At 36.0% G+C, this 24,618-nt stretch overlaps 1 protein-coding gene across 1 annotated transcript in view; it reads right to left on the bottom strand.

The window, feature by feature from the left end:
• The window catches only part of MYPN (myopalladin), a 105,488-nt gene extending 81,774 nt beyond the window's left edge, over positions 1-23,714 (bottom strand). Inside the window, exon 1 of the mRNA XM_047072851.1 lies at positions 23,646-23,714. The gene's annotated coding sequence lies outside the window, so the exon portion shown is untranslated. The remainder of the gene's footprint in view (positions 1-23,645) is intronic.
• Between the last annotated feature and the right edge of the window lie 904 nt (positions 23,715-24,618).

Genomic DNA, 24,618 nt, shown 5'->3' with positions numbered 1-24,618 from the left:
TCTGATGCTTATGGTCATAAGAAATTATTATAATAACAAAACCTTCAAGTATTCAAAATAAAGAGTTGCTTTAATGGTCTAATTTAATAAATGTTTAATTAATTTCTTTAATGTTCTTTAATGTAGTATTTATTACTTAAAACTTTGAGGTTAGATGGGCATTGAAGAGGGCATCTTTTGGGATGAGCACTGGGTGTTGTATGGAAACCAATTTGACAATAAATTTCATATATTAAAAAAAAACAAAAAAACAAAAAAACTTTGAGGTTAGATGTGATTCAAATCCCAGTTCTGACACTTTCTGGTTGTATAAACTCAACAAAGGCACTTAACCTCTATAAGCTTCAGCTGCCACATCTACAAAACAGGGATAATAACAGTAGTCATCTCATAGGTCGAAGTGATGATTAAATGTGTTTGGCATTTAGTAAATGTTCAATAAATGGTAATTATTATTATTATTATTGCTATTATAAAACAACTATAGTGACATACCATGATAAGAAATGGAAGTAGAACTAGTGAAGTGATTGACCCAAGGACAAACTTTGAAGAGAAACTGAATTCCATACGTGTAGCTAATTCAGCACTATTTATATTCTATTGAAACACATGTAGTCTCATGAGTGAACTGTGCTGCCTTCAGATCTTTGTGTATATTTTCTTTGTGTAGGCCGCTCCCTGTCCGCACTTCCCTTCACTACCTTACTGGGCCAAGTTACTGGTCTTCAGTTCTTAGCTGAGACATTGCTCTGGGATTTCTTCTTTGTTCGGGGTTGGGTACCTGTGCAATGTACTCCCAAAGTTTTCTGTCTTTATCCCCAAACACAGCACTTATCACAACATATTAAATTTGCCTATTTACTTTTCTGTCTACTTCATTTTGTTTTTGTACACCATTATCTCTGTGCACACACAGCACATAGAAGGTGATCAGTAAATATCTGTTGAATTCTTTTGTTCATTAGAATTTCCTGCTAAATCTATTGTTGCTTATCTTTTATTTTAGTTGCAGGATAAAGTAATATTTCTATTTACGAAATCATATTTACAAAGAAAACTTCCAGACACAAAGAAAAATATAAACTGGTAAAGGCAGTAATAACTTCAAGGTGACTTCCAAATGAAAGTTTATTTATGGTGGGTAAAATAACTGGAATTTTGCTTTCTTTTCATACCAGAAATATCAAGAACATCTGATTATAATCAGAAACCTGGGTTTAAATCCCAACACCAATACTAAATAACTGTGTTATACTGAGCATGTCATTTAAGGTAACTTAATCTCAATTATTCCCATCTTTCAAATGGAATAATAACAATTCCATTTCAGAAGGTTCTCAAATGAAAATGCATGTATAAATTGTTAAGCTGATAAATATTCTCTACAATAAGAAATAAGAAATGCATCATTTTTCTCTTTCAAGCATTAATTTTAAACTATTTGTTACAAAATTTACACTTTTAAAGAGCCCAAATACTTTTAAAAAGCTATTATGCAATATGTGGTCCGGGCTGGCTTTGTCTGTGCCACAGCATTTCAGGGAGGACCCCTTCTCCTACTGTGGACTGACGCAGCCCTCACCGGAAGGCCCGGTGAAAAAGCCTTTGTCTTTTCTCACAGCACTCCAGGGAACCGGCCTCCTTTTAGGTCAGTCAGAGAAAGACAAATACCATATCATTTCACTCACATGCAGAATTTGAGAAACTTAACAGATGAACATAGGGGAAGGGAAGGAAAAGTAAGATAAAAGTAGAGAGGAAGGCAAATCATAAGAGACCCTTAAATACAGAGAACAAACTGGGGGTTGACGGGGGTGGGGGCTTAAATGGGTGATGAGCATTAAGAAGGGCACTTTTCCGGATGAGCACTGGGTGTCATATGTAAGAGATGAATCACTGGGTTCTACTCCTGAAGCCCAGACTACACTGTATGTTAACTAACTTGAGAATAATAATAAAAAAAGATATTATGGATAATGTAGCTTTCATTTATTCATCCAGTATACATCTCTTGAGCATCCACTATATGCCAGGCACCATTCCAGGCACTATGGATTCAGCAGTGAACAAATGACAAAGTCCCTACCCTCATGGAGTTGATATTCTAGTGGAGAAGACATAACTGTTAAGAAGAAAAATAAGGCAAGGGAATAGAGAATGAAGGGGGAGAGAGAAAGGTATGTTATTTTAGCTAAGATCAGGCATAGCTACTAACACAGTGGGGAAGTCAGCCATGAAGTCAGCCATCGTGTGGGTGGGGGGATGAGAATTTTTAACTCAACGTGTCAATGTGAAGGGAGGTGAATGTTTGCTGTGTTTGAGTCAAGTCCAATGTGCCAGGAGGTGAATGAAAAAGAAGAGTAGAAGAAAAAGAAGTCAGAAAAGTATAAAGTTAGATTATGTGAGGCCTTGCAGACCATGGGAAGGTCTTTGAATCCTAATACATGTGTGAATGGGGAAGCATTTTAAAGTTTTGAGAAGCAGATGACATGGATTTGAAAAAAGTTAATCATGGCTGCTATGCAAAGAATCAAGTTGAAGGGAGCAAGTGCAGAAATGAACAGATGGGTCAGGGGTGTACTGCAGTATGCTAATCAAAAGATGATGGTGGCTTGGATCAATGAATGGTATCAGTGGGAGATGGTGAGAAATGATCAGATTTGAGGTATCTTTTCAAAGTAGAGTCCTTATAATTTGTTAATGGACTGAAAGATACGAGAGAAAGGGCAGAGTCAAGGGTGACTCCAATATTTAGGACCTCAGCAACAAGGTGAGTGGTGGAAACATTTACTTGCATGAGCAGATTTCAGGAAAGGAAATTAAGAATTCTCCTAGACATTTCATCTGAGATGTTCAGAGTGACATTGGACTTTGTTTCCTTCTTTCTGCTTCTTACAAAATTGAAACATTTAACGCCACTTTCAAAATAAGAATGAACATTGCCTTTGAAAACAGATCATGGGTAAGGTTAAATTGTCCTAGATTGGAAATGAAACAGTAAATGCGGCATAAATAATCAAGACGGGGTGCCTGGGTGACTCAGTTGGTTAAGCGATCCACTCTTGATTTCGGCTTGGATCATGATCTCACGGTTCTTGAGTTTGAGCCTCACATTGGACTCTATGCTGACAGAGTGGAGCCTGCCTGAGATTCTCTCTCTCTCTCTCTCTCCCTCCCTCCCCCTCTCTTTCTCTTTCTCTCTCTCAAAATAAATAAACTTAAAACAAAATAATCAAGATAGACTTCAGTAAATCATATAAATTAATTTAGTGACATAGAAGGCTTATTGAATGTTCTTCACTTAGCTAAATACCTCTATTTCACCCCCCCCACCCCCCGCCCTAGGATTTCTTTTGAAGAGACCATCTGCCCTGAGAACTCGCTGAACATGTAAAGGTCTGGTTCATAATAACAAAACTTGATGCTGGTACCTTTGGGCATATTTTTCAACTCATGTTAACTCAGCACTACTCTTCTGTAGGCTCTAAAAAGAACTTTTTGGAAATATCATATGGTATACACCCATCTTTTGGTTATATGAATATTTAAACTGGGACATTGACCAGAGAATTGGCAAAGCCTAATATGAAGTAACTTGGGGAACACCTGGGTGACTCAGTTGGTTGAGTGACTGACTTCGGCTCAGGTCATGATCTTGCAGTTAGTGGGTTCAAGCTCACTGTTGTCAAGGCACAGCTGGCTTCAGATCCTCTGTCCCCATCTGCCTGCTCTTCCCCTGCTTGCACTCTCTCAAAAATAAATAAACATTAAAAAAAAAGCAGTTTGGCAATATGTATTAAGAGAATTAAAATTGTTCACACCTTTAAAAAAAAAAGAAGTAACTTGGACTCAAACATAAATACTGAAATTTTCTGGCTATTAAGTATCATTAGGTATCTATTGTATTGTATTGTATTGTATTGTATTGTATTGTATTGTATTTTAAGTGGGATCCACACCCAATGTGGGGCTTGAACTCATGATCCTAAGATCGAGTCATATGCTCTACTGACTGAGCCAGCCAGACACCCCTACAATATCATCAGATATCTAAATGAGAAAATAAAGCTGGTTTCTAGGTAAACACAAAAATATCTTGATATTTAATAATTATTTACGTAAAGAGCTGGAATAGGACAAGATAAGACAACTTTAAGTAACTCACCTCTAGAGTGAGGATGAGCAGAACTACCCTGCTTACATCATAGGTATGTTTGTGAAAGCACTTCAAAAATGTTGGGGTGCCTGAGTGACTCAGTCTGTTAAGCATCTGACTTTGGCTCAGGTCATGATCTCACAGCTTTTGCCTTCGAGCCCTGTGTGGGTCTCTGTGCTGACAGCTCAAAGCCTTGATCCTGCTTCAGCTTGTGTCTCCCTCTCCCTCTCAATCTCTGCCCCTGCCCCACTTGCACTCTGTCTCTCTCTAAATAAACATTTTAAAAAATGTAGAATACAATGCAAATTTAAGGTAATCATTTTCTGCTGATGTGTAATTATTATACCTAGAATGTTCTTTTGGGGAAGAATCATCAACAAAATTAGGCTTTGCTCCCTCTCTTTAATGCTGGTATTGACCTGTTTGTCTTGCCTTCTCTTTCCCATCATGTCCCACACAATAGAAGTATCTAACTCAGTTCTTTTGGAGAAACTTGCTGGGCCAAGAACCAAATCCCATTACATAGGAACTAGTCCTGGAGAGTTGAGTACAGATTATCTTTTAAAATTTGGCTGCAGATGGGATGCACTTTGAGGCAAATCTTTCTTCATTGTTATGGTTTCCATCCCCTATGACAGTGATCACCTCCAACTTAATTTTATTTCTAATCTATTTTTGGTGTGAGTGACATTAGTAATTTAATAAGTTAGTATATGTTGCATTATTAAAATAAGGACATGAAATATAGGGAAATATGTCAGTAGCAATACAGAAATAGTCTGTGCACCATTGTCTCTTAATTCCTCTTTCCATTTGAAAGAGGAAAAACAGCAGATAAAAACAAATACAGACAAATGTGTACATTAGAAGAGACTGTTGAGCTAAAGAGACAGAGCAGAGCTAATACACAGAGGAAACAGTGGGAATCTGTTTAATTAGGGACATTGCTTAAAGGGCAGGGGTTAAAGGAAGGAAATGGTTTTTAGATAAGAGGCCAAGGGTGAGTAAACCATTCTCTTATTATTGTTTTAATTGAATTGGTAATGGCAGGAAGGTAGGAAAGAAAGTAAAGATTTAGTCTGAGGGGGAGAAAAGAGATTGGCTTCTGTGAAACATACTTTTGTATGTTTTCATATACAGAAGAGGATAAATGTGTAGGAAAGTACTACAATAAAGTTAAATTTTGGGCTTTGTCAAACTTTGGGCTTTGTCAAACTTTGACAGAGAGCAAAGAAATTGTGTAAAAGTAAACTCTGCAACCTGAGGGAAGGCTAATTAAAGGCAAGCGAGAAGGCTTCAGGCATAGGATCAGGAAAGGGTTTGGTGGCAGTCACAAAAATGAGGTTTTATATCACCCTTGAGATTTCACCATTTGCGGTGAACTTAGCTTGTACACAAGACATAAAAAATGAGTAAATGTTAATCCATTTTAAATAAGAAAAATAAGAAAAAAATAGAACATTTTCATCCTCTACAGCCTCTTCATATTTGTGTCAATTTTCTTTAAGTGATGAAGGGTTGAAAAAGATAGCTCCCCCAATTACATGGACATAACATGCGTGCGAGATTGGGAGAGGAGCAGGTGCCCCAAAGAGGCTTGGGATCTCAATATCTAGTTTTAGTTCAAGAGCTTGGTGGGAAGACTTTGCTGGGGCCCTCCCAGAGGATGTAGTGCATTGTGACTCCAGATGAAGGTGTATATAGCACGCAGCCTGAGCTTGTCAAGGTGACTCTGGTTATACATGAGCTCTACAAACTCTCTGATGACTGCAGGTAAATAGTCATACAAACGTTTGTGTCCACCAAAAATGTATCTGTTGAGTATAAGCTCTTAAATTTTTAAAGACTATTGTGTCTGTACTTGGGTTGTCCCATTTAAGCCAAAGCATAATTCCCTAGCAGTTTTAAGAGCTCTTTGTCAACTATGAAGCACATAGACCTTCTAGAAAATATCTCCATGGTGCTTGATTCTTTTATATCTCTTAAGAGAGGAAAAAAGATACCTTTTTTTCCATTTTTTTGTCTTATTATGGGCAATGACACAATGCAACAAGCAATGCCTTTGTCATATCTCGATGTCAATGAAGGAAACTACTGTAATTATTCTGGGGTTAGCAGTATCATTCGTCTTGTATTTTCAGGTTAGCAAGCTGAGTTCATTACCTCTATTACATATAAGGAATTAACTGTTGAAAAATTTAGCTGTCACTTTAGTTCGTTAAAGCCCTTTCACAATGAAACCTGATTTATGTGCTGCACTATTTCTTCAAAAGTAAGTTGGAAAAACTATCTCTATGAATTCCAAAACCCAGTCTCGAGTAAAAACTCATTCAATTTTTGGTGTCTGTGAATTGCGGTTCTGAGTCCATTCTTTTGAATACGTGCCTTTGTAAGCATACTGTAATAGAAACATGAAATAGAGCCTGTATTCTAAATTACAGATATATGGAACAGGAGCTTTAACACATTATTATGAGTTCCAGTAGCATTAGCCATATTCTATAAGTGGGAATGGAGACAAACTTCCAGAATTTGGACAGTGTCCAACTGTTTGTTTCATAGTCCATTATTGTAAGATTCTGTAATGTCTATAATTTTGCCTCCTACAAAGGAAGTCTAATGTGTATATATTTCAGATCTCCTGGAATGGTCTTGAATTTAAATATTTTGTTTGTTGTCAAATCCTGTGTCAGACAGGATATCTTAATTTTTGTTTAAAAATATGTTTGTTATAGCTGTAGGTATAGACATTCTCAATATCCTACAAAAGGATTATGGATTTTATGTGCACCTAAGAGTTATTATTAAGGAGAGACTAAGAATTTGTGGCAGATTCTTTATTTAGACTTTGTAGAATTCATGTCATCATTACCAATGTGAAAGTAATTGAACCATAATTTTTTGAGAAAGAAAACTGGGTAGATGTTTTGTTTCTTTCCAACTGATTGATTCTAGTATCTTTAACAAGTATGAGTAAAAATCTGTTGATAAAATAATAACATTTCTTAACACCATTACTGTAATGTTCACTTTTTGGGAATGGTAATATAGATTAATTCATGTTCTCTTTTTCTTCGCTTGTATGTTTTTTTAAATATAATTCAAGATGTGCATCTAATTACTGCTAATAGTGCAATCTACCAGGCCAAACACTTGCCACTGACTGTCAAGTGTCTTTTTGATGCAGTTGAAGAGAGAGAGAGAGAGAGAGAGAGAAGAGAGAGAGAGAGAAAGGAGAAAGAAAGAGCAATGTCCTTTGAGCAAGACTTTCTGCAGCTGTTGTGTACATTAATCCAGGGAGCAGATCTCCCAACACTAAATATAGCAAGCATATCCTTTTACATGATAAAAAAAATTTTAAATGAAAGTCTTTAACTATAGAGTCATATTATTTTAGATTTGAGTTCCTTTAAAAAGGAAATAGGCATTGCACACATATTCTGTATACAAATACCATTATTTTAATAAGTGAATATGTGGAAATGCCAGTGATGTATGTAACATGCCACAACTTCCTCTGTTGAGATATTTTCCCTTAGGACCCAAGCAGGTTGTGATCTCCGTGAATTTCATCAATCCCCTCCAAAATCTTTACATGTAGAAAACTTTACTTTTCACAAAATTTTGTGTCCCATCATACATCATTAGGAAGCCGTCCTAGGTTTCACTCTAAACAACAGTAATTAGGTCTCTGAAATGTCCCTTTTCCCATTGTCAGTGCCTGTTTTCAAAACACACTTGAGAACTTAAATCTGGATATTACCTTTCTTTTTTTTAGTTGACCCAGATGAGGATGTCCAACCCAGGCAATCCACCGTGATGATAATTATCCAAGGAGAACTTTTAGATGAAAGCACAGGAGAAAAAGAAAATTCTTCACGCCCTTGGAAATCGAGAGTAGCCGTCCATAGAGAGTGAGGAGTTAACCTTAGTTTCAGTGAAGATGGCTGTAAGAAGCTGGACAACCTGTCACCACCGGAGCCAGAGCATTTGTCAGCTCACAGGTCCCAAGTTATTTTGAGCTGTATAAACCATGTGCCTGTGAAACATTCCACCTGATTGGACAGGAGAAAACTGAGCAAAGGGATTCCATAGCAGGACAGCACCTATGCGTGGTAGGGGTCAATCAGTTTTTCTACCTACAGAATTTCACTTTTAGCTAGAGGCCCAAGTTGTTTATTGATTTATGTTTGGAATTAATGCTAAATTCCTGACACCAGTTCCACCTGTCAAAGAAATTGGCATTATTTTTGAAATACACCGAAATTCTTAATTTTTAGGAACTTTAATTTTAATGGGAAATTTATTGTCATTTAACCACTGATACATTTTAGGAAATTAGGCTATGAAAAGCCAATATAAAGCTGAGGCCTAACATCTTAAAGTGGAGAGTTTTTGAACTGTTTGTCCAAAAGCTAAGCAAAAGCAGAGAACATAACGAACATTAAAAGTTGTTAGAGATCATCAAAAAAAAAAAAAAAAAAAAAGAAGAAGAAGTGGAAAGAAACATCTGCCTGAGAATAAACCCAGTAACAAATTAGTTTGAACAAACTTCATCAGAAAAACTAATCAGATACTGTTTAAAAGTCAAAACTACTATGTAATGTAATAGATTACAATTCCTATTCTTGTATTAGTATCTAGAATAACATTTTGTATATTATTTAGAAAAAGTCTATGCCATATGTCTTTTTTCACAAGCATTGCCAATCAATAAAAATAATGCTTAACCAAACCAACATCTGCTCAAAACCTACTTTGTCAAAGTATAGTTTTTTTGATATTAATTTCATACATTTTCAGAATAGAAATTTGAGGAAAAAGAAGTTAACCCCATTGCTTAGTATAGATTAAGTATGCTATAACATCATTAATCTTGGCAGCAGCCTGGGTTTTTGAAAATTCAGATGTCATTGGTTATTTTTTAAAAGGATCATCCTTAGATTTGGCTAGCCTAAAATACATTGGCTTACAGCTAGCTTCTTAATTAAATCACCCAGCGGTTATAGGAATTCTTCCCATTCATTTATTCAACAAAAATTTACCTAATGCCTATTATGTACCAGGTGCTGGGTATGTGCACAAAATAAACTGAAATTCTTGACCTTATGGAATTTACTATGAGATCTCTTTACTCTTTTCAGTCATCTTGAGAATCCCTATTGTATACTGACTAAATGTAAAATTTCTTTGTTTACTGTGAAACATCAGAGGTTTCACTACTTTTTTATGGAGCTTTGTATTTACACAGGCAAAGTGAAAAAAAATTCAGGACAACTTTCCAGTAATACAAGTTGAAAGTACTATTACTGGGGAGGGAAAATGGTACCAAAAGAACTGGATTTTGTGGATAGGTTGTTTTTATTACCATAGTAATCCAGTTCTCTAATGACAGATTCCTTTGTTCTCTTACCTAATCCTGTGCTGATACCAACCTCAAGGCTACTTAATTGTGTTTCTGCGTATATTTCTATTTATACAGCTCCAACAGTATCTTTTTATACTTTTATAAGATCTTCACCCTCTATCCCACTCAGATCTTGAGGCCTAATCAATATAACTGCTGCTAGGTCTTCGTTAGGGATGTAGGAAAGTGGCACCTCTATTTCAGATGATACATAAATGTGCTACGATTTGATTTTCTAAAAGGAAATGCATGCACACACTGTAAGTAAACACATTTCTACTTCCGTACAAACTATGCCATGAGAAGATAGTGTACACAATTTTCTGAACTCTTTGAAAAAAAAACTGGATGTAAATATTTAAAATAAATATTACTTGGCAACTGTGGACATTTTGCTTACAATACATCAAACTTGTATTCTAGATTCTAGTTTTTTAAAATTAGTTTTTCTCCCAAGTAACACAGCCTCTAACCTGGGTATCATCATAGTACTTATATAAACATTGTACCACAAACCTACTCAGATTTTACCAGAGTTTACTGATACAAAGAATAATTTTTTAAACTTAAAAAAAAATTCCAACAGAGTTAAAAAGAAATTTCATAAGTGACAAGTAAACACGAGGTTACATGCCCTAAGCCTTCCTCAGAAAGTTGAGTGGCCTGTCCAACACATGTGTTTATTGTGGTTTGAACATGATCCGGTGCTTGCCTTCAGCTGTTTTCTTAATTCAGTCACTCAGCTACAGAAACAATTTACTCACATTGGGATGATCCACAGCAATACCAAGGAATCTGGGAGATCTATGACAGAGGAAGTCTTCACTTGGAGGATAAGCATCCGAAAATGTCCGTGCTAGTAGATTTGTGTGAAATTTTATATTTCTTATTTTCCCATATTGCTATGGATTTTAATACTTTAGAAGAAATTGCTCACATATACCAAACTTTCAATAAGTTTTGTTTAAAGTTAATATATTTACATTGACTTACCTCCCTCTCATATCAGACAAAAAGAAAAAAAACCCTCTATATCTTATTTTTAAAGGACAGAGACATGTATCTCCTAACCTTTGTTAATGAGAATAATATGCCAAAGACAAGTTCTTGTCCATCCAAAAAGATGTATGTATGCTGGATTATAGAGAGTCTTATACAAACCCCTGATACAATGTAATTGAGAAATACAGTTAAATCCTTGCAAAACTTCTTTTTCATCTAAATGGTATTGAAAATGCTGGCCCAAAACTAAAATTAAAAACATTAAAAAAAAGCTATAAGCTGAAAATCTTTTTAGTTTTTAAAACTAAAAACATTTTTTAAAACTATAAACAGAACACCTATTTTAAAATGTTACCCTGAAAAGTAAATCTGTGTTTACCTGGAGGAGAAGCGCCATTCCGATATCAATCAACCAGGATCATCCAAAGTCCAAATCTCACTGCCTAACTGTGTCAGCCACAGAAGTATCATGAAGGAAATGTGATACCACCCTAACAGAGTAATGAAGGGTATTTACAGGGTTCCGTGGCAGATCCAGGGGACAGTCGTTTAGAACAGATTGCTCTTTGAGATCAACTTTAATAACTCAGTCTGCACGATGTTCTTATCCTGGAGGGATGGTGGGGGTGGATAATGACTAAGATGACTAAGGAAATAGACTTTCTTGATCTTTCATTAGATTAGATGAAAAGGATAGTAATGATGGAATTTTAAAGAATGAAGCATAAGAATGGACAAAATATCCATACACAGGATGTATATGACATGTGTAAATACCCTTTTTTGATATAAAACTAAGAATATGGTTAATACATTTATTAAAGTAAATATGGGAAAAGAATTATTATAATACTTAATGTATGTGCCTCCAATTTTAGAGTAATTAGATTATAGCTTTACTTTGTGGTTTCCACGAAAACACAATAGGACTTCCTTGGGCTTTTGATACAGAGAACACATCAACGTCTACACTTTAAACAAAAAATTTTTTTAATGTTTATTGATTTTTGAGAGAGCAAGAGACAGAGTGTGAGCAGGGGTGGGGCAGAGAGAGAGAGAGGGAAGAAGACACAGAATTTGAAGCAGGCTCCAGGCTCTGAGTTGTTAGCAGAGAGCCCGAGGCAAGGCTCGAACCCACAAACCATGAGATAATGATCTGTGCTGAAATCAGACGCTTAACTGACTGAGCCACCCAGGTGTCCCCTCAACGTTTACACTTTTTAGAAAAAATTTATTTTTCCAATAAGAAAATTGCATCCCAGGGCGCCTGGGTGGCTCTGTCGGTTAAACATCCAGCTCTTAGTTTCAGCTCAATACTTGATCTCACAGGTTTGTGGATTTGAGCCTGACTGACAGTGCAGAACCTGCTTGGAATTCTCTCTCTCTCTCTCTCTCTCTCTCTCTCTGCTCTTCTCCCATGCACGCCTGTGCATTCTTTCTCTCTCTCAGAATAAACTTAAAAAAAAAAATCTGCTTCCCAGAATTTTTAAAAAGAGCATCTGTGATTAACACTAAGTTACTGAAGAAATTAAAAAAAATTAGTATCATGTATGTAATCCCGAGTATACAGTTGATTCCCACTTCTTACCACATTAATATGATTATAATAGCACGCATATAAACATATCATCTCAGTAGAAATAAGTTAACATTTCTTAGCTCTGTGCTGGTTACTAGGCTAACCTCTTTATGGACATTGTGCTTTATTTCATGTATTCCTCCAACAGTCAATGAAGTAGATACTGTTATAATTCTCAATTTACAGATCAGAACCTGAAGCTTAGAGGTTAAAAATTTGCCCAATGTCACACAAATGAGTAACTGAGCCAGGATTAAACATAAGGCCAACTATAAGTCTATGTTCATAGCCACTACAAATATTTAAATACTCACATTTCTAGTGTACTTGTGAAAAAAAATTAGGGATAAAAATGAACAAACAATATACTCTCTTTTAGTCAGCATTTTAGAAGAATGCTATATAGAATTTTAAGTTTATAATTTTTCTGACTGAAACAACCTCTGAAGTTTTTTTGTATGACTAAATAAGTGAACAAAAAGAGGAGAAAATATAGAAGGAAAAAGGCAAATGTTCTCAGACAGACTCTATCTGCGATATTTTAGCTGAGAACATGAATTGTTATAAAGAATGAAGCATTGGGTATTAATGCTGAAAGGTAGGGCATTGGAAGACAGTCTGAATGCTTTGACAGACTTATTATTTTTTTGTTTCTGTTTATGATAGTCATCTTGCTGAGACCATTTAAAAGCTTTGCTCTTCTGAAAGTAAATTTAAGTGCTCTGGTGTTACTTCTCAGCACAGTGATATGGGTCAATAAATATTTTGCAAGTTAGGGATAGGAAACAACAGTTGAAATATTCTCTCTTAATAACATTAGCACTGAATATCTTAAATGCCAGTATGCCAGGCTCTGGGTGATTCCACTCAGATTCTATTTTTGGGCAGCACTGATAGCTCAGCAAGCCAAAAACAAAGTTCAGTGTTCTTACACATGACCCAAATAATCACATTAACACTAACGATATGAAGGAAAGGAAATGGGAATTAACATTTCTTCCGAGTGTACTCTAAGCTGGGAGCAATACTCGGAGCAACCCTACAAGGTATGTTACTTGTGAGTTATAAGGAGGAAATGAAGGTTTAAAGAAATTTAGTTTTCCACAAGTCACCCAACCAGAAACCTGCACAGCTGAGTGAATTCAAACATAGGTGCTTTAGTTTAAAACAAATTATCTTTCAATTGCATTTTCATGAAGAGCAATTCAATCATGCAGGTTAGTTCAAAAATCAGAAATCACCCAAAGACGGAAAGTCACCAGTAGTTTTATATGTATTGATGGGCAAAGGGTTATTAAAGCTATGACTTTGATTTTGGAAATTTGGCATTTCTCTAACAGAAGCCAGAACACAGAAAAATAGCATATGACTATGTCTAGGGCTACGTTCTCAAAGAAGATTTAATAAAATTGGTTAACTGAAATAGCAAGGGCCAATACACATTCCTGAATAGTTATCTTATTATCCAAAATCTGAATTGAGTAAACCATGAAATGAGTAAATGTTAAATGGAAGCGACTTGTTGGCAAGGAGGGAAGAGTACAGAAGAAGAGTTTGGAGAATATAAACCATGAAAAACTCAGAAGGAGTTTGTATTTTATATCCTTAACCAAATTTACATTTTTATTTGCATGTGGATCTATCCATTTGGTGTTTCTTGCTTTAGTTTTCTTTTTTTTTTTAATTTTTCTTCAACTTTTTTTTTTTTTAATTTATTTTTGGGACAGAGAGTGACAGCATGAACGGGGGAGGGGCAGAGAGAGAGGGAGACACGGAATCGGAAACAGGCTCCAGGCTCTGAGCCATCAGCCCAGAGCCCGACGCGGGGCTCGAACCCACGGACCGCGAGATCGTGACCTGGCTGAAGTCGGACACTTAACCGACTGCGCCACCCAGGCGCCCCTCAGTTTTCCTATCAAATAAAGACAGCATACTTAAATGCAGGAAGACCTGAAAAATGTTTTCTTGTTTTGCCTTTTCATTCATTCTGCTCATCATCCAATTGCTCTTCATTCCAAACTGAGACTGAATTGTTAAAACCGAGTCTGTTAATATCTTAGACCTACTTTCCTTTTATTTCTAGCCTAGAAAATAGCTTTAATTTAAAATGTGGATGATAATGTCAATAAAAGGCATAAGTACATATATAATGTCACAGAGAAGTTAAACACGAAAATTTACCATGGTGTAAACTGAGCTGGGGATAAATCTATTTGTACATAGTCCACTTGCCTGACAGTTTTGTGCAAATTTCAACCAAGAATAAGAAAGGCTTAGTATAAACAGAAATGTGATCATCTCAATCCCATAAAATATAAACAGCCTTTCTGGATTTACCTGTCCTTCTGCTACACAAATATGGTCTCCAAAAAGTTTCACCAATATTTCCTGGCCTTTTCTTTCCTTTCTGCCTTTGTTCATTGTTTCTTCAAATTTTTATGTAAGTAAACAACTAGTAGCTGTAATATTACTCATATTACTGAGTCAAACTAATTTTTTCATGTATGAATTTATGTTTATCTATTTAACTAGATCAACTCCTTGAGAATTAGAGCCATAAAAAAAATTCTCTAAGGGCTACAGAGTTCTGGTCTCATGGCATGGCACAAAGTAGGCACTTAATAAATATTTCTCCATAGCATGCCATGAAACGATGCATTAATTGTTGAGTTGTTCTAAATTATTCACTCAATTCTACAAATATTTACTGAATATTTATTGTGTTTCAGGAAAGATTAAATGACCTAAAGTCTCAGCACCATTAACTGATTTGTCATTGGTGGTTATGATATTAGTTTAACACAGAAATACTATTAAGCATCAGTTCAGTTGAGGAAGGGAGCTAAAAATTATTGGATGCTCATTGTGCACCAGTCATCAAGTGAAGAACTATATGTGCTTTGGCTCAATGGATGCTCACAGTTCCTAAGATAATTGATATGCCAGACCCTTGCTTTTGGAAAAGGTTTGGAGTTTGCCCAAGCTTGCTTAAGAGTTCTTCCGTAGGTGTTCCAAAGAGGCACTTTCATTCCTTTGCATCCTCTTGAACTGGCTTACTACTATTTTTGCTGCACCCCCCCCCACCTTTAACCTTTGCATAACTTTTGCTTTTCATCAGGTCCTTGCCTTCTGTTTACTCCATAAAATCAAACTCTTTTTTGCTTCCATAGACTGCTTCTTTGAGTTTGGGTCTTCAGGACCCTACTGCCCAATGCTGAGGGGCAGTTCTGTCTACTCTCATGCTCTGGTTTTAAGGGTCAAGTCACAGACTGAGCTCCCTATTTTCCCAGAAATAAGAAGTACACTTAAAATACACATAATAGTCTCTAATTTAGATTAAGAGTTCATCTGTTTGTGACTGACTCCAAATTGGATGTCCTGAAAGGCAGAAAAGGCAGAAAAGTCAGAATGAATTACTTAGCTCTCTGAATGATGCTAGCTGACCCAGCCCAGTGTCCACATCAACCAAGCTTTGTTGTTCATATTTAATACATAATTTAATTTGACAGCCCAGGAAGTATGGGTCATTATCCCCATTTTATGGAGGATGAAACTGAAAAGATTATATAGTACTGTGGTTTTGCAAATTCAGGGATCTGAAAAAGTCTCAGGAAGCACACCTTGAGATTGTCCAAGGTATACTATATTATTATACTACTTTTATGGAGGAGGAAACTGAAGATCAGAGAAAAAATTTGCACAAGGCCACTCAGAGCTGTGATTCACACCCAGCTCTACATGATGCCAAAGCCCAAGCTCTTCTCTACTACACCACACTACCTTTTAGAGGAATTGACGCTATTAGTAATGCCTTTAGGAATCAATTTGAGACAAAACAAAACAAAACAAAACAAAACAAAACAACACAACACAACTCAGAAGATACAGAATAACAAGAAGGAGATCTCCAGTGATACTGGGGTTATGTTGATTTCCTACAAAGTCCTTCTGAGTCCTTCTGAGTCCTTGGAAATTTGGATGGTTCATGATCTTTGACCAAAGAAACAACTTAAAGGTATTGAAGCAATAAATAAATAAATGACAAGTCCCTCTGTGCATCTCTATCTGCAAATTACTAGATGTAGTGAAATTAGACACGAGAGACCATATGGTTACTATATTTTAAGTAGGCGTATGCTTAGCCTTTCACCTTTTTGAGGTTATTTACCATCACATGTTGGTAATCAGGCTTTAATAAAAACAACAACAAATATGAAACCAAACCAACAGTACTGCCCTTGAAGTCTTTCTTATGATTATTTTGTACAGAAGAAAATTAAGCACTAGAATTCCCATACTACATGTAGATATGTGTTAGCAGTAAAACCCCGATTGCCAAGTCTACATTATTAATTTAATTCAATAAGAGTTATTTGGGGGGACACTCCAAGCTTTATCTGTTGGCAAAATTGGAACAATAAGTATATGCCAAATGAGACATCATGCTTTGAGTAACTGAGTATAGATGGCAACTTAAAGAAACATAAAAAGTAATTATAGATAATTTTCTATTTCTAGATGGTAGTTATAGCAAAATTACTGAGTCTTAGGAGAGTATTCATGAGAACCAATGATTTTATGTTATTCATTAAAACGATCTATTTGCTCACGAACTTTATTTTAAAGGTCATTCATTTCAATGTACTAAAAACTTTCTCCTTAACTACTGGGAAATCTCATAAAATAGAGACCAGATTTTCAAAAATATTCTTATCTGCCATCTTATCTGGCATGAATAGCAACTGTGAGATTTGGGTGATCATTTATTATATTTACATTGGGATAGAGTGATTGACAGGGTTTTATTTTATTTGATTATCTCTCCTCTATTAATTTAGAAAGATAAGGTGAGAGAATGTTCCAAGTTCAGGTAATGTTTAGCTCAAACAATGAAAAAATAGATGAGCAGAAAAGTAATTGTAAAATCAATATCTTTAAGTACCTTAAACTTAGAATAATGATGCACATGAATCAAATTTAAGAAAAGATTCATCACCTCTCTCAGAAACAAATAATAATAATAACTAGTACAGAGAGATGAATAATTTTAAAGTTGAGACATTAATATATGCTTCTTGGTTTGCACACAGAATTAAAAACAATATATTGTGGTATAGTAAAATGGTAAAAAAAAATCAAATAAATGCGATAATTAGGCAGAGAATAATCGTATTGAGAGTTGGCTTCCAACTACATCACTCATTATCTGAGAATCATTAGGCAAATTATTTAATCTGTTTCCTCATCTCTAAAAAATGGAGGAAATAATAGTATCTACATCATTGGACTGCTGTGAGAATTAAGTGAGTTAGTACTCTTAGAACAGTGCCTAGCTTCTAGCAAGTGGCCAATAAATGTTAACCACCATGACTCACATTTTCATTATAAAAAGATATATTTTAAGTATTTATCTGTTAATCTAGCTTTGTGAAGTCACAGGGAGTGAAGTAGACATGGTTGTGCTAAGCTGTGAACCCAAAGGAAAGGCCAAAGGCTGAATGAGCCTCCTAGACTGATGACTCAGACACAGCAGTTCAGGTTTCCAGACTGATTCAGTCCTTGGCTTCTCTCCTGACGCTGACAACAAGAATGCCAATTAGTGCCAAGAGTGATGAGTTTTTGTAACATGGGGTGCTGTGCCTTAGGGATTCAAATCAGATCACTTACATGTTGTATAGAACACCAATAGTGATCAACCAAGTTCAGATTCAAACCAATGACATAGAGGTAAAATGCTTCATATCTAGTTACCGTGTTCCTAAACCATCTGCTTCTGAATTCTAAATTCTCAACTCACCCACTGCCAATGGGCTAAACATAGCTAAAGGATTTAAATTATAATTTGATCTGACAACCCAGGTATCAAACGAGCCTTCTTTAGCCAAATAAGTAGAGTGGTGACAAATATCAGAGCAGTATATCCACTCTATGGTATGTGCTTTATGACAAGAAAATAATAATTGAGGGTACTGGTAAATATCTTATTTCTCATCTCATGTAAAAAAGGATGTCAGCATAATATTGGTATTCAACTTAGGCTAACAAAAGAATTATTAAGGCTAAGTGATTTAGACAGGAGGAAGGTAGGGAAGTAAGGAATATCTGAGTTTTTCCATGATTCTGAATTATCTAATAGACTAATGTTGAATGCATAGAAAGATCATGCATAATAAGATAAATCAGATTTAGATATATTTTTTAATAATTTTGTAATGTTTATTTATTTTTGAGAGAGAGAGAGAGAGAAAGAGAGAGAGAGACTGACATGGGGCTTGATCTCATGAACCATGACATTACGACCTGAGTGGAAGTCAAGAGTTAGACGCTTAACCTACTGAGCCACCCAGGTGCCCCCCAAATTTACTTATTTTTAATTGTGGTAACATATACATAACATAAATTTACCATTTTAACCATTTTTAAGTGTATGGTATTAAGTACATTAATGTTGCATAATCATCACCACCTTCCATCTCCAGAACTTTTTTCATCTTGCAAAACTGAAACTCTGTACCCATGAAACAATAACCCCTCATTCCCCTTTACATCTAGCCCTGGCAACCATTTTATTTTTTATTCCTATAAATTTGACCCCTTACAGTTCCAGGTAACCTATTATGAACACGCAAAAATCTTTTTGCGTTTTTAAAGAAAGCTTAGGGGAAATTTTCTTAAATTGTTCATTTCTCATCAGTCTCTGAAGTGTAAGGATTCTGCCTTGAGGGTCTACAGTAGGCTAGTTCTAGGTAGTCTGAGCTTGTAGAGTTGTGAAATGGCTTGTACTTCGGATAGGAGACAGGGGCCTCCAGGCTGTGATGTGATTTATGATTGGATCTTCTACCTTGCCAGTGCCCAGGACAATTCTGCAAACTATGGCAAGAAAGAGTCATTGGCATGCCTTTTATGTCTCCACCTCCTTTCATCTTTACACAGTTGTAACCTCTTATTTTGTTTGTTTGTTTGTTTTCTTTGAAAGTTCTAAAGAACAAGACCCAGTAAGATTATTTCAGGGCAGCACAATTTACATATCACAAGGGGATTTTTATTTGTGATAAAATACTGCTGGCTATATTTTTATAGCATGGTTTTGTCAAGAGTTGAAAGGCACTTTATAATATGTGAGAGCAAACACAGTGAACTACAGCAAAGCTAAAAGCAGTTTCCTAATTCTTTTAAATACAAGGAGGAATTAAAAAGTATTGTGAGGACACCTGGGTGGCTCAGTCAGTTAAGTGTCCAACCTTTGATTTTGGCTCAGGTCATAATCTCATGGTTCATGGGATCAAGCCCCACATGGGGCTCTGTGCTCATAGCGGAAAGCCTGCTTGGGCTTCTCTTTGCCCCTCCCAGGCTGGTACATGCACGTGCACGCTCCCTCTCTCTCTCTCTCAAAATAAGTAAATAAATTTTAAAAAAAGTCTCATATCTCCCACTTTCAATCCAATGTAAATTTAATTTAAAAAATGTTGTGGATCTCTCGAGTGATAATAAATGTAATTTTGAATGTATTGACTTAGACAATACATATCAAGAAGCAACCATTAATTTAATACTTATTTCCAACAAATTTATGTTTTATTAATTGTAATACCATCTAGTAAATTATATGTTTATTCTGTTTTCAGACAGAATGTACAAATGTACACATGGATTTGTGGACCAATTATAATTGCTCCATGGCTGTCTGGGGGTCTTAACCACAAGCTGTAAATCACTGACCTAAGAAAAAAAGCGGGTTCTAACTCCATCTCTCTCTCTCTAGCTATATGACCTTGAGCAAATCATTCTATAGGCTTCAGTTAATTCATCTTTTCAGTTACTGAAAAGTGAAGAAGATGTTTTGTTTATTTCAGGAGTTTACAAATATACATGTAAAGTATTTACATTCTAAATGTGAGATAAAAACAAAAACCTTTGAAAGTGATATATAAATATGATAGAATTTTATATTACAGGAAACACATGGAGGTATCAGCAGAGCACCTCAAACACTCCGAAAATAAAAATAGAAAATCAGCATACAATGACTAATGCATGTAAATTTAGACACTTTAAGAACAACTATCATTCCAATATAGTTCTAAGGATGTTCATAAAGAACTGTTTGTAACAGCAAAAAAATTAAAGGCAGCATACTTTTTAAAATGTTTTTATTTATTTTTGAGAGAGACAGGGAGTGAGTAGGGGAGGGGCAGAGAGCCAGAGACACACACGGAATTGGAAGCAGGCTCCAGATTTTGAACTGTTAGCACAGAGCCTGATGTGGGGCTTGAACTGGTGAACTGCTAGATCATAACCTGAGCTGAAGTTGGATATTTAACCTACTGAGCCACCCAGGTGCCCCCAAAGCATACATTTTTTAACATAGAAAGATAATTATGATATGTAAAATGTAACAAAAAAAGCAGTCTTCAAAACAGTGTTTATAATATGACTCTTATTTTGTAAAATTCTGAAGTAAAATATTCCAAAATGTTAAATGGTTATATTTAGGTAGTGGAATTATGGAAGGTTTTTCTCTCCTATTTTTTCTCAGCTGTACTTTTTAAATACTTCTAATAAGAATGTGTTATATTTATAAAGAGAAAAATAGTAAAAGTATCCCTTAAAGGCAAAAAAAAACCCCAAAACCCAAAACAAAACAAAACACAAGGAACAAAAACAAAAAAAATTCCAAGGACACCAGAAGAAAAAAAGAGCAAAATTTGGCTATAGCCTAATTGGTGTTATGTATCTATCAAAAATATGTGTGAATATAAATATAAATACATGTCTACATTTTATCTGTATTTACATCTACATCTATATCTATATCTGAGGAAGTGATCAGAGTGACAAGTAAGAAAGGGAAATCAAAGAAGAAACAATCAGCAGTGTTCAGTCAAGAGAGAGCCCTGTCTGTTCCTGACAGCGGTGCTGGGAGCCCCAGGCCAAAGCTGCCAGATGCTGTGGCCAATTACCTGCTTTGTTCCAATCCATGCTCCTGCAGCAGCATTCTGATTTAAATTTATTATTTTTTTAAAATAGATTTCTGTCTTTAATTTTTTATTTTTTTTTAACATTTATTTATTTTTGAGAGACAGAATGAGACAGAGCGTGAGCAGGGGAGGCTCCAGGTTCTGAGCAAGCGGTCAGCACAGAGCCCTATGCGGGGCTTGAACCCATGAACCGTGAGATCATGACCTGAGCCAAAGTGGAACACTTAGCCGACCGAGCCACCCAGGCACCCCTAATAGATTTTCTTCTAGAGAAAAAAGTTGATAGGAGAATATAACATTTGGTTTGCTCTAAAGCCATCTTTCTTGTTGTAAATTAACAAATTGGAATGTTGGATGCTGTATTACTTTTGTGGGAGTTTGGTTAATATAAGTACTTTGCTAAAGGACTGGATTGCTGTAAGAAATTTTGAAAAACAAATTAGGTTTCTGAGTTTGGACAGTTGAAGGCCAGGTAACAGAACCTAGTGATTTTATCAAGGTAATTACAAGCCATAAGATCTTAGGACAACTAAATGGACTTCCCTAAGAAGCAATCTTATAATTCAGTGTGTGACCTTTAGCATGAAATAAATACAGGGCAGAGTGTCTTGGAGACCTTGCCATAAGATATTTCCACAGTATGAACAATGGGGATGGCATTTTAGCTGTGATCCAACATATCATTCTCAGTCTGGAGTCGTAGATAAATTGAGAATCAGAGAAAGTAAGTCAGTTATCCAAGACTGAAGTTGGTATCAGCCTAAACTTGGAATTATAATTGGTGCCTCCTAGTCCAGCATATGAAACTGTTTTCCACAGCCTTTATGAAATATCATAGCTGTAAAATGCTCACATCCATGACTGTATCTTCCTTCTTTGTTTTAAGAAGCATTTATTGAGTAACTAGTATGTTTAAAGCACTCTGCTAGGTTAAGATTTTCTTCAAATCTGCTCTGTATGTTTTATAGTATGAGCAAATGTTTGACATTGAAAGTAGGGTAGAGGAAAATATGGCTATTTACTAAGAATCTAATACCTGCCAGGCAGTGTTCTAGACACACTACATCTTACTTCATTTATTATTTACTATTATTTATTATTTAGACGTGTACCATCTAATGATATCTTGAAGTGTTGCGCTTCACCCCATCAGGTCATATCCAAGATTATCTTGAAATAAAAATGATCCTTACTGAAAAGCATTTATTAATCACATAATTACATATAGCACTGAAGTGCCACTATAACTGAATAATCTTAGAGTAATGGGCTATAAACGCTCACTCTCAATGGAGGCTGGAGGCAGTGACAGTTCTCCTTTAGGATGAACCAATGGTTAATACTCCCAGTGGAAAAGAGTTCTTTTCTTTGTAGCTACACATTTAAACATTACCCCTCACCCTCCCAAAAAGCTTACAGAAGACTACATACTGTATGATTACATTTAAATGAAATGTCCAGAACAGGCAACTCTATAGAAACAGAAAGTAGATCCATGGTTGCCTAGAGCTGTGGCAGAGGCAAGTGTTGGTTGAAAAAAGGAGTGGCTGTTTTTGGGTATGAGTTTGTTTTTGTTTTTGTTTTTGTGGCAGGGGGTGATGAAATGTTCTAAAACTGTGGCAATGATTGTAAAATTCTGTAAATAATCTAAAGACGACTGAACTGTACTCTTTAAATAGGTTCATTGTGTGGTAATGTGAATTGTATTTCAATACAGTTGTAATTTTTCAGTAGTTCTGAATTTCTGCTGTCCAATTGCATTCAATCCTTTCAGATCAACCCTGTGAGACACCCTTTTAATAGCATAGGAATTTTTACCATTAATGATTGTAACTTCAAAAAGCAATAGGTAAATATAAAAATGAAATCTCCAGAAAACAGGAACTCACAGAAACCATGGAGAATGATAGATGAATACCCCCACTGGGAATAACATATGTGCATCATAAAATAAATCACTGATCTCTTCTTACGAAATAATAACACTGAGAAAATCCTGGCCCCCCTCCAGGATTCTGTTGTCTGCCCTCAGCCAGCTCAACCACTCTGTGCTTCATCTATGAAAAATGCACAGTGTTGCTCACTGAGTCCTATTTGTGTTATCTCTGATCTTTCCTTTTTGGTTCTATAGTATCTCATCCATTTTTTATGCCACTTGGGGGTACCTTTTCCTTACTCCTCTTCCACATGGTTTTACAATTTTTTTTAGGACAGACTCCTCCCTTTACTCCAACACCTAAAAACAAAACAAAACAAAACAAAACAAAACAAAACAAAACAAAACACAGAACAGCATCTACATACCCTAGAGAGCCTCAATTCAACAAGGTAAAAAGGGGTGGTTCAGTTGAATACCTCGTGTGAGGATGGATATAAGAATACTCTTATTGCTCTATTAATCATTAGATTCCTGGAGGCACCTCTTTACTAGGCAATATTAAAGCTTTCAATTGACTGGATATCCCCTTTAGGAAGTCTCTTGCTTTACCTCCCAAGGTGAGTTCCAAAGGAGGGCCTTACCTCACACAAACTGCAGTGGAGTTCCATGGGCTAAGGAGGGTTCCCCCAGGGCTCCCGGCCCTTCACTTCACTTATTGAGGGCAGGGCAAGCTGCTGTGGCTTTCCCTTCCTGGGCTTGCCCATTCTGCTAATTTTAGGCTGCTTCCTCATGCGGCTGCCATGGGTATCAGAGCATGTGGCTCCCCTTGGAGAAGCTATTTTCTTCTATGAGCCTCACTTGTTTGTTTCCAACTTCTCTCCCTTCTTCTCCACCTTTCCACCTCTGTGAAGTTGAGCTATTTCATAGTAATAAATAAGACATCTTTCAGAATTATGCTTACTTTAATCTGAATTTATTTCTGAATCCAAGGGAACAAGGAAAACTTTTTTATATTGGATTAATTGTACCTTCCAGTAGCCAGATACGAAATCCTTTTTATATAAAAAATATTTCCTGAGTTTTTACTGTGGATAAGATGTTGCATTAGGGATGGGTGAAACAGGTGAAGGGGATTAAGAGTACATTCACTTTGGGGCACCTGGGTGGCTCAGTCCATTAAGCATCCAAATTCGGCTTAAGTCATGATCCTGTGGTTTGTGGGTTTGAACCCCATGTCGGGCTCTGTGCTGACAGCTCAGAGCCTGGAGCCTGCTTCAGATTCTGTGTCTCCCTCTCTCTCTGCCCCTCCCCCTCTCATGCTCTGTCTCTCTCAAAAATCAACTTTAAAAAAAGTATTAAAAAAAAAGGGTACACTTACCTTGATGAGCACGGAGTAATGTATAGAACTATTGAGTCACATCTGAAACTAATATAACACTGTATATTGTACTGGAATTAAAAATTTTTAAATGTAATTATTAAAAAAAGAGGTTGCCCTAGATCATAGAGATACAATAATAAGCCAAAGCAGATGTGTATTTCACTAATGTAATCTTGATAACAGAGACTTATCAAACTTCTACTGTATTCTGTGCTGTTAAGGCCTAGGAATAC

This window comes from Lynx rufus, unplaced genomic scaffold (genome assembly GCF_022079265.1).
Source record: "Lynx rufus isolate CCGP_SWC_20201006 ecotype Redwood Valley unplaced genomic scaffold, mLynRuf1.p SCAF_11, whole genome shotgun sequence".
Lineage (NCBI taxonomy): Eukaryota > Metazoa > Chordata > Mammalia > Carnivora > Felidae > Lynx > Lynx rufus.
Note: the sequence above shows the minus strand (reverse complement) of the source record. Positions and strands in the feature narration are given on the sequence as shown.